The sequence below is a fragment of the Ambystoma mexicanum genome, chromosome 3p (genome assembly GCF_040938575.1).
Source record: "Ambystoma mexicanum isolate Mex_15411 chromosome 3p, UKY_AmexF1_1, whole genome shotgun sequence".
NCBI classification, from domain to species: Eukaryota; Metazoa; Chordata; class Amphibia; order Caudata; family Ambystomatidae; genus Ambystoma; species Ambystoma mexicanum.
In genome coordinates this window covers 529,424,990-529,436,747 of record NC_090925.1, presented here as the reverse complement: position 1 = coordinate 529,436,747, position 11,758 = coordinate 529,424,990, and positions in this window count along the sequence as shown.

Genomic DNA, 11,758 nt, shown 5'->3' with positions numbered 1-11,758 from the left:
GAGGAGCTGTTGTAAGTAATCTGGCATTTTACCCTATAAAGATTATGCTGCCTTCTGCCCCCGCCCACTGTTATTGCTGTATCTGGCGCGAGATAAAAGAGGCACTAGCAATCAAGGAAGTAATGCACTCATACATTTCCTGTCCTAACTCATCTGCCCTATTCTCACAGTCTTTCAGTGCTCTTGTGGGAGGAGGCAGTGGGAGAAGCATACTCTATCCTGTTACCACCTCATGGGGCGTTAAATGGTTATCGGACCTGGGCTTATTACGCAATGCAAACAAGGCGAGAGGTAAGGAGTGCAGCCAATTTGTCTTTGTGCTCTGCTGCATTTTGGCTATGGCCTCCTTCAGGAGACCATTCAGGCATTGACATATCCCATTTGCTTACAGGTGGTATGCACAGTTGTACGTGTGTTGAATGCAGAGCAACACAGTGATGTGCTGGAACATTTCATTTGCGAAGTGAGGGCCATTTTCAGACCGCAGGACCTCACACATGCCCCATCGTGGGAACACTTCTCTGACCAGGAACCTGGCCACTCTGAGAACATCAGCATGGGAGCAGGGGCCTGCCTCAATCCACCGAGAGAATGGGCACACAACCACTATCATGTAGCGGTAACCTTGACACACTTGAATCATTTCAATGTAGTTGGCATGTAAATGCTGGAATAGGCCCACTGGCCGAGGTATGACTCCTCTCACAACTCTCCAGGTATGCCCTTCTGTGAACTGTTTGCATGTCAAACAATTACTGATAAATTCTGCCACGTGTTCTGCCAAATTAGGACAGAACCATCTTTCTTCAATGCGGCAGCAATTATCTCTTTCCCCATGTTTGTGGGATGGTGCAATTGTGTCAGTGCAGTGTTCAGTAACTCTAGTGGCATGACCACTTTTCCTGTGTTATTCTGCTACCATAGGGCATCTGTTGGAGACATTGTACATCCCCTTTTGATCCACAATTCCTTTTCTTCCCTGGGTGCAGCTCCCTGCAGTTCCATGATCTGTGTTTTTGACAGTACATTGTATCCTTCTTTTAATACCATCCCCCTGGTGCACTCTCGAACATATGATGCTGTCTCCATTTTTAATAGCACTCCAAAATATGCTGTGCATTTTGCTTCAAAGTCTTCTGATTCGTTCCTCCTTGAGATAGGATCTCCCCCTCTAGTGTGTGCTTGGCACTTCACTATGGCTATCTGTGTTGGGTAATCAATTACTTCGATCAGTTTGCCCAATAAACGTGCATGATGTACTGGTGTCCCGTCTGCCCTTCTAAATCCTCTCCTGATCCACTGTGCCAGTCCTGTGTGTACTGTTTATGTTACATAAGTTGAGTCAGAGTATACTGTCACTTCCTTGACTCTGCTGTGCTCTAATGCTAGTATTAGGGCCACTAGTTCTGCTGTTTGTGCTGAGCAATGGGATTGTAATCTCGCACTGGTCACTACATCACTTGTTCCATCTTCTTTCAACCTCACTATTGCCATTTCTGTATGCCTCACCGTATCTGTCTGGTCAATAGTTGAGGACCTGTCATTATATAGCATGTCTCCCCCCTCAAGTGCAACTTCATCTAACTTGCGAGTGTCACTGAATGCTTATATGTTTTCTGCGCAGTCGTGGGCATAGATCCCTTCTTGTAGGACATCTGCCAGAACAATTGCTGGGTTGACAAGTCTGCGACTCACTATCTTCAGTGAAGGGTTGGATAGTATCACTTCATACCCTGATGCTCTTTGTGTCGTCGGTGTGCTCTTTGGCTTCTGCAGTATATCAAAGAGGCCGTGCTCCACGGAAAGAGTGGTAGTGCACACCATGGTAAATGCTGCTGACTTCTCCACTGCAAATGCGGCAGCTGTCAAAGCTTGTTCACACTGATAGTGTCCTCTCATTACTGGGTCAAGCTTCCTGATGTAGTAGGCTATTAGATTGTGTCCTATGTGTGTCTTCTGTGTCAGTGCCGCCTGCATCACTACACCATCAGTGTGTGAGGACAGGAAAAAGTCATTTTGTAATCTGTGATCCCTAGTACTGGTGCTGTGCATATTTCTTCTTTCAGCGTGTCAAATGCATTGATCATCTCTGTGGTTCATGTCAGTGTTTTGTGTCCCCAGAGGCGTAGACAGGGTAGGGCCTGAGTGGGCAAGGTCCACCCAAACTCTGTAAATGCCCACTCAGCAGCGCTGTGCGGACATTTACAGATCTCACTGTGCAGGCTCATTCGTGCATTTTAGGAACCAGGAAGCTCTTCCTGCTTCCTGATACCTATCTGTGCCTGTGAGGGAGACAGAAGCACATGGAGCATGGAGCAGCTGAGGAGGCAGCCTCATCCTGAGTCTGGTGGGAAACAGGTAAGGAAAATCAAATGTCTTTGTGTATGCATGTGAGCGAGGATTGTATGTATGTAGTAGGAATGTAGGCATGCCTCCATGCATGTGAAGGGATGTGCGTATGTATGTATGTATGCAAGGGGGTGTCTTTAAAGGCATGCATATGAATGAATGCAATGTGTGTGGTGTAGATGGGTGTAAGCAAGCATGTGAATGAGAATGCCTTTTGAATGTTCTGGGTGCATGTGATTGACTGCAAAGCTGTATGGGTGTGTGAATCAACGTGAAGTGAGAAGTATCTGTTTGAGCATTCCCAGAACATTGCCTTTCTCTGTATCAATGCCCCCCTCCCCCTCCTCGTCCTCAAACATGCAGGGAGAACATAATCTATTTATCAGGGTCGCTTACACACTCCCAGAAATGAGTACCTCTTTTACCAGTCTAAACTCCATCATAACCTTTCACGGTTCCCGAAAGGTGTGACCCTTTAAACCCTCTCACTTTTCTGGGCTGAGGTTTGTATAACTGAGGCATGTTTCCTTACAGTGGCATGGCATTTTTTTGTACTGGTGTCAAGTCCAAAGGTGTATTTGTTTTGCCAAAGGCAAACAAGAGTACACAAAAGAGAAGGTTATATGATTAAATCCGCTGGCCTTCTCATCTAAAGCTATGTGGTGTTATATAGCGCCCTCTCACCATTAGTCCTGAATAAACAGACTTGGTACACATTACATTTGTATAAATTTGACAATTTTATTTCATTATCAAAGAGAAAAAACTCCTAAAAAGTTCTAAATAAAATAAAACCGAAGATTTTACCCACATGGTGGATATATCCAGAACCTCTTCGGCTAAATTACACACAATTAGATACATATAACAACTTCACAAACAAAGTGTTATGAGGCTGGACACACAGCTTGCATGTGGTGTTTGGTTATTTGCCCACCCGTTGACTGTCTATGGCCATGCTAATCCCTATGGTCATTCCCACCTAGTTCTTGCTCCTCCTCCCTGGCCAAAACACCTCCTCATGGGAACTCCTTGAGCTCGCTATAATTAAGCCTTGCCGTCAAACTTTGCACTCTTTTTGCCTGCCAGTGTTTTTTCAAAGCAGTCTTCTGAGGGTTAATTACTTCATTGGAGTTCTAACCCCGCTACTGGTGTAATGGAAATGTCTTAAATGTCTGCCTTGAGCAAATCGATTTGCTGAAGGCAGACACACGTGCCCTTCACTGAAGTCCTGTTAAAACAAGCATTGGCAAAGCCCACCGTTTTGGCTTCTGTGGCATTTGACAGACACTGCTATTAGATGCCTATGTACTCATACCATTTTGCACCAGCTACCATATAGGGCCAGTTAATACTACTATGGCTGTGCCTGGCAAGTGCCTTTCCCATGCCTACACCAACACCCAAACTGTTGGCACTGCCAATGCTTTTTATTTTACTGGCACTAAGGCCAAGCTTACAGAAGTATGTTTTTATGTGGAGATACTGGCATATATTGGCTGAGCTAGCATGAACATGTGTGTTGTAGTATCATTAGTGGCCCTTTGGGCAAAGCAAACATGAGTATGTTCTTATTTGGGAATACTGATATATATATATATGTGCATCCGTATGGCCATGTATGGGTAGAATTAGTCTGAAAGGCTTTCTACACTTGCAGAGTAATGGCATATATTGCAAGAAGGCATTGTAAAAATGTGTCGGGAAATGCTTCTGTGCATTGTTGGTGACTTAGTATCTACTGGATTTTTTCCCCATGTCTTACCCTACAAAACTATGTGGCTTTTTCCCCAATTTGTCACAGAATGTGTACTGTAAAATGCACCTTGTTAACCCAATATTTAAAACATTTTCTCAGTGGGACACAAACACACCAAACCCATCTTGATTGGTTTGCGCCTCCTTGCTACTCATTCGGCCAGAGGCAGAACAAACTCCTTTTCCTCTACGGGCTCCCATTGGGATGGGGCCTACTACTTTAGATGCAGACCCACTTGTTGGACAATCCTGGCTACGCCTCTGTGTGTCTCTTCTGTGTTTCCTTCAGAGCGCCCCCTGGAGGCCTTGTGTATGTGCTGTAGTCAAAGACACATGCGCTGCAGTAGTTACACAGCCCTACGAACTGCTGCATTTCTCTAACTGTTGTGGGCTTGTTACAGGCTCAGAGCAAACTATTCTTTAAATATTTTGTCTATGATACTTCTATGTTAAAAACTATACATTTTCGGAATCGAATTTTAATAGTGAATTATAACTCATTAACTATTCCTGCTGTGCACTTGATTATTTATTTATTTATTTATTACATTTATAAAGCACACAAAGCAGCCCTCGGGCATCGTGGCGCTGTTAAATGGATGGCTTACTTAGTGACACGAGAATGACAGCTTGTCTGTGGTTCGTGGTTACAGTGAACTTAATACCAGACCGGTAGCAGTAAGCATATATTGTTACAGAGGATGGTGGGGGCTCTACGGTTCAGAGGGTTACAGGTGAACTGGCTACAACTAATAACTTCATGAGCCCAGGTATCAAAGAGAGCCTAAGGGTGAAATGTGAATTAGTTGAAAAGCCTTGTTTTGAGGACTTTACAGAAGGACATGTGTGAGGTTTCATTCCTTCGGGTAGTCGGGAGGGCATTGTCTTGGCGCTATAAATGGGAAGCTGGTGCCGCCCGCTTTGCTTTTTGATGGTGGGGATGTTCAGTTACTTGGCATAGTGTGATTGTTTAGGCCTGGAGGAGAAGGCTCTGACTACTTTCGAAGAGAGATAAGATGGGGCTGTGAAGGAGAGGCATTTATGAGTTATGGCTAAGGTCTTGAAGATGATGCGTTCTTTCACGGGGAGCCAGTGTGCAGTGTGCCTAGCATTGGAGATGTGCTCCTTCTTGGAGATGTTCAGGGCTGTTCAGATTGCATTATTTTAAATCACACATATTAGGATAAATTATGTGCATTAGATATATATTATCAATTGTTGTAAATGTAATGTTAGTTTTTAATTGATTGTCAACGCATGCGATGGAGATGTATGTTTGATCTAAATGCTAAAAAAATATTATTTTTCTTTTTTTTCATTTTTCTGGCTTTCTGTTTTGTGAAAGGTTTTCTTTCTGTGTAAAACCATAACACAAGTTAAAGAAATGCTTGAGTGCCCACAAAAGTGCCCACATCTCCCTCTCGTTAACAGTGTAAATTTCCACTGGTTTTTTAAGGGCCGTTGATGCAACTGCAGTGGGCATCTTTTCACTGTTCTGTCACTGAGCTAACAAAGCACCAACTTCACTTGAATCAAGTCTGAGAACGGTATTACACCTTGCATCAAAGGCAGCCGGCGAAGGAGCTAGGGCCACATCACACTTTAACATTTTGAACTCTGCATGACATTGCCAAGACCATGGGCCTCATTACGAGTATGTAGGTAGCCATGCTGCTTTTAGCGGAATGGCTACGCCCATGCCGGTTACCGGGTCAGGGTTCCTGGAATGGGGAAATACCAGCCATTCCGACCTTGGAGGGCCCGGTATTTCCCCATTTAAGGAACCCGGACCCAGTACATCCCCATTCCCATTTGAGCCCCCAGAGTACATGACGGCCCGTGGTTAGCATCCTGGTCTGCTCGCCGGTGCTGCTAAGGACGCCTGGTTTAACCAGACGCCCTTAGCGGGTCCCACGAGCAGACCTCGTAATGAGGCGGTAGAGGGTTAACGGGGCCGGCAGCTCTACAGGCGCCATTAACCCTCTACCGCCAGGGTCGTAATGAGGCCCCATGCCTTGCGAGGTTTCCTCACATAGTGGTTTTCTCAGCATAAGAAGGAATATATATGACATAATGCTCAGTCATGCCGAGAAATCAACTGTCCTGCTCAACAGAAAAAGGGGCAGGATCTTAAAGAATGACCTTTTCTAGCCCTTCACAAAACATGATACTCTTGCAATTGATGATATATCCAAGATACGTAACGTTCTGCCCGATAGTTTAGCACTTAGATAACTTGAAACTTAAACCCTTGACCTGTAAAATGCCTAATGCAAGATGTGCTCTCTCATCATGTTCTTGCCCTGTCCTTTCCAAAACCAATAGGTCATCTTGGAAGTAACTTATACCTGACACAACCCTAAATGATTTGTGTATTAGATGCTGGCACATGGCCAACACTGACACCAACCAACATTACATCCTGCAAAACCTTGAAGCGCAAAACTGGGTTATAAAGGAGGCAAGGCAACATGATGTTTCATGCAATATTATTTGGTGGTGTGCTGAGGACAGTTCAAACATTGAAAACCAGCAGACCTGGTCCATGGTAGATAGCAACTCATAAATGTTAATAAGGAAATATGGATTCATCTAAATGTTGGAATTTAACTCACATAAATCCAGACACAAGCTTAACCCGCATCATGCTTGAGAGCAAAAAACAGCATACACAAGCACTCTGAGGACTCAATCTCCTCAATGATGATGGATGACTTGAGCTTGTCTAGCTCGGAACTCAGTGTCTCCCTCGAAAACACAGACACATTCTTGAACATGTGCATCTTGGAAACCACCCCTCCTTTAAAGTAGAATGTTCTGGCAGAATCCCTTGCACTTGCCTAACCTATCGCTTACAACTTAGGGGTAAGCTAACTTTAGATTCTCAGGGGAGACCACACCATACTCCCTTAAGCATAGGATGGGTATCTCATTGCTTTGATTTAACTGAATTCCTAAAGCAGACTGACCCCGCCCCCAACACGCTTGCACACTGAGTGCTACATGTCAAGACCAGAGGGAAAGGTATTGACTCTGCCTCCCGAAAACACAGAAGCTGAATGAACTCGACCCTCCCACCGTGGTTGGCACGGGTTCCTGGTGGTTGAATGTACAGTTGACCACATGGCAGCCAATGGGGGGAGGAGGGAATAGGGAGAGGTTGTGGATGGGAAGGGGGAATTTAGGAACACTGGAAAGAGGGTTAGGTCAACCAGATTGGATAGGTAGGGGAGTTTAGGAAAATAATACATCTTGATACACATAAAACATAGTAACACAACTTGGAATACCTGACCTACACACACCTTCCCTGATTTCTACCTCCTACTCCATCCACTAGTCATACCTTTGCTATCTGATCCCTGGAACCCTTGTCACCAGAGACTTTACACACAGTATGCTTCCCCACAACATACTATGAGGGATTTATCAGATAATGAGTCTTGCACATGATAATGGCCTAGTAACATTGAGCATGATACATATGCAGGTAACCTGCACAGCAACATGAGCACACAAGAACAAATGGAGGACACACCCGGGAATCATGTCTCAACATAAACACTATACTCATGGCCTGATAGGCAAATTAATGCATGAAAGACAAAAAAACGAGTACATTAAGCAAGCAAACAATCTTGTCCTTATTGCTGTAGTGCCTACACGTGTTATTATCTAATGTGTTTTGCGAGATGAAACATGTTTTCTGTTCACCCCTTGACATCCCATGTTTCCTTCACACTGAATTTATTGGTTCATCACTTTAAGCACAAAACTCTGTGTTTCCATCACAAGGAGTTTTATACATGTTACAACTCCTTAAATGCCAAAAGCATAAGTATTAAGGCCATAACCCATACTGAGAATATATTGGTGTGACTGGCCAGAACAAACAAGACCAGAAAATTACACCAAATCACTTAACTGAAGGTCCCGGAGCCCCGTAAGGCAACCCAGATACTGATGAGTAGATTGGGAAGTTCACATCAAACAGCCTGCATTACTGCTGCCTGACCCAGGTCTTCTGTCTCCCACTTAGTACTCGGGAGTCACCCACGCTGAGCGATGTCACTGCCTCCGTGCCCAGGTCTCCCACTGCTGCTCATGCTCACATCTCTCAGCGTCCGCTCATGCCATAATCCTCTCTATAAACTGCACCTGGCATGGGTGGGTGGAAAACTTTATTTACATGTGCCACTGCACGCTGCGCAACCCTGTGATGCCCTTCCCGGGAACCTGGGTAATGGAGTTCTGCCTGTGTCCGGCCTCCTCCCGCACCACCTGCTAGTGCTTCTTCCGTCCCATCCTCCATTCCTGACAGTACCTCCTCTCCCATGTGCTCCCCGAGACCTAGTTTATCTGGGTTTCTTTCATGAAAGTGTCTGACCAACAGTGGTGCATGCACGGGCTCCTCTGGTTCCCATGAACACTCTTCCAGCGCATAACCCTGGCAATCCACCAGATACCACAAACGTTGCCGCCTCCACTGGAGCTACGGGTTTAAGCAAAGACACATGGAACACGGATGTACTTTCAGGTTATCAGACAATTTTAACCGCATTGCTGTTGGTGATACAAATTTCTCAATTTCATATGGTTCAATGAAACGAGGTGCAAATTTGCGCAGATCCACTGGTTGCAAATTGCGAGTGGACAACCATACTCTGTCCCTCACCTTGTACCTGGGGGCCTCCTGACGTTTATTCTCCACTTCAACCTTATACGCTACTTTAGCATCCACCAGATTTGCCGTGCCTTTCACTTACTATCAAGAAGCAGCTTTTGACGCTCGTGCAGAGCCAGGACCTGGTTTGCTTTGGACAACATCTCTGGGATCATATTCTGCTCCTGCCCATAAATGCACTCATTGGGAGCCATACCCAAGGATGCATGTTCTGTGTTATTATAAGTGAATTCCACCAACTGCAAGGCTTGCACCCATGAAAACATGTCATCCCCCATGTAACACCAAATGTATTACTCCAGTGTCTGGTTGACTCTCTCTGTCTGCCCATCCATTTGGGGGTGGTAAGTGGTAGACAATGCACAACTGTTGCCTAACATATTGCAAAATGCACACTAAAACCTTGAAGTGAACTATGGTACTCTGTCTGATACAATGCTTCTAGGCAACCCATGTAACTTCACAATATGTTGCAACAATAATTCAGCCAACTGACTTGCCCCAGGGATCCCCACGCAGGGTATGAAATGGGCCTGCTTGGACAAGTAATCCACTACCACCCACACTGTGCCAAATGTCTTATCTTTTCAAAGGTCAGTAATAAAATCCATCGAGATATGTGTCCATGGCCTTTCAAACAAGACACTCTCTCCTGCACCCCTGTGCACTTTCATTCACATTCTATGGGCGTACCCACTTACATTCACAAAGTATTTTGTCACTACCAACCTACCCACATTCTGTTCGCAACACTGGCCCTACTGCAACCAATCTACCAATCTGCACACACCACACTATGCATGAGTCAAACATGCATTCCTGCGGTGGGTATGTTGCAGCCCTATGCTCTTGAGTGCATGCCCTACAGCCTACGGTCTACAACCTTCGGCTATGCACCCAACAGTCAAATCCTTCCACAGACCCACCGCACCTTCATTCACCCATGCATGCCACCATGTGCCCAACTACCGCATTCCATCTGCAGCACACCTCCAATCACTACACAAAGTATTCGCCTACATATGTCACATGAGCCACTTCTCACTCCCCCAACTGTTCCCTTCCTTATTGCCGCCAACACATTGCAGACGGTATATTTTCCAGACCCTTCCACTGCTGCACTGTCCTCTGATACACCATGGCGGCTTTCCCAAAAAATGTTGACGCACAGCACGCTTCCCACCAGCCAACCACCAGCCGTGTCCATACTTCTCCAAAAGCATGCTGTACCGCGAGCCAATGGCACTTCTGTCCAAAAAGTGAACAGGGAAATGGGTCTGCAGATATCACTAATTTTTGGGACGTGCATTTCAGTATTTTGCAGAAGAATTACTGGTCGGATTTCCACCAAACACACAAAAGCAATCTTTCTGACTCAAGGCCCCGCTCCTGCCGCAAAGTTGGTCAAAATCCGTCCAGCCGTTCGGCCTATAGCCTTGCACAACATTTTTCCCCATTTAGTCTATGGAAAAAATATTTTTTTGGGACTCCTCCTAAAACCTTGCCCCCCCCCACATGAAACCTCGCCCGACTTTCTGAAAAATTCAAAGCCGACCATATACTGGTAAGGATTCGTCCAGGGGGAGCAAAGTTATAAGCTGCCGAAAAAGTGCTCTGCCTATGAGTTTAGCAACTTAACCATAACTACACGGCTGCTACCACGGGCCATGTAATATACATGTCTTAAGTCAATCTCTGTGACAGCAGGCATTCCCAATGCATTCCTGGGTGTCATCGCAGCTTTTAACGTCAGCTAAATCTGATTTATTGCTAGTACGCACAGATGCAAGTGTTTTATTGTAAGCACAGGCAGGTTCAAATGGGTTTGCACCCCTGCTTACTGGCTCATAGTCAACCCAATTTCCCCATTCCCCCACTGATGCCATCACTTACTCACTTCATCTCACTCCTGAATCATGAGAGTAGCCTGCTTCTCTGTTACCTCGCAGTATGCCATATAACCTCTTTTTTTTACTACTTCCCACACTTCACCCATACACTATCAAACACTCTTACTCTTGCAACAATGCACCTCAAACCCTAAACCCTCAGATGATTTTAACCATGCCCTCCACAATCTCACTCTCCTATCAATTGCCTTCTCCTTGTCAAACACATCCCAACATGACACCCAGACATCCGTTGACCCAAAATCAACATGTGTCTTGATCTAAGCTGGTGGAGCAGAGATTTCTCACTCTCAACCTCGTTCTCCTTCAAGGTAACTATTTCTGCATGGTCTACCACTTTAGTTGAAAATAGGTCCACAAGCCTCACCAATCTTATCTCCTCACTTTGATCCCACCAAGGCAAACTCCCCATTACTTTACTGTTCATACTGACTCTGTCTGCCAATCACTTTATTCTGTCCTTATTATCCAAGATCTGCAATGCCTTCCCCGGCTCCTCTCACTCCCACATCCTTTCCAGCTCCGCCTCTCTAAACACGCTTTTCTGAAAGGTAATCCATCTTGCACCTGTAGACTATTTTGTACCATTTGAAGCCCTAGCATCCATCCATTCCTCTGCTCTCTACTTCTATATTCAAGCGTTCCCTCAGGGCTTGGTTCTTCCTGTCCTCAATGAATACTGCTACTGTACTTCCAATCTTCAAGAAGCCCTTAGTGGAGCCAGACAACCTGGACAACTGCTGCTCAGTTTCCCTTCTTCTGCACTACTTCAAAGCCCTTTCTACCTCACATTTAGTCATTTCTGTGACGCCTTTCAATCTGCGTTACATGGTGCCACTCACCAGAAAGGACACTGAACCACATCTGTAACGTTCTTTCTATGTCCCATTACTCCAAGCTTTTCTTCTTCATCCATATCTTCCTGGAATTCTTAGGAGGTTTTGCCCGCGTTGACCACTCTCCTGTTTAACCTATATAACTTTGACATCAAAGGATACAACACTTGCCTGGATTGCCTTTCATTCAAGCCTAATTATTTTCACCCTCCTAGCTGGGC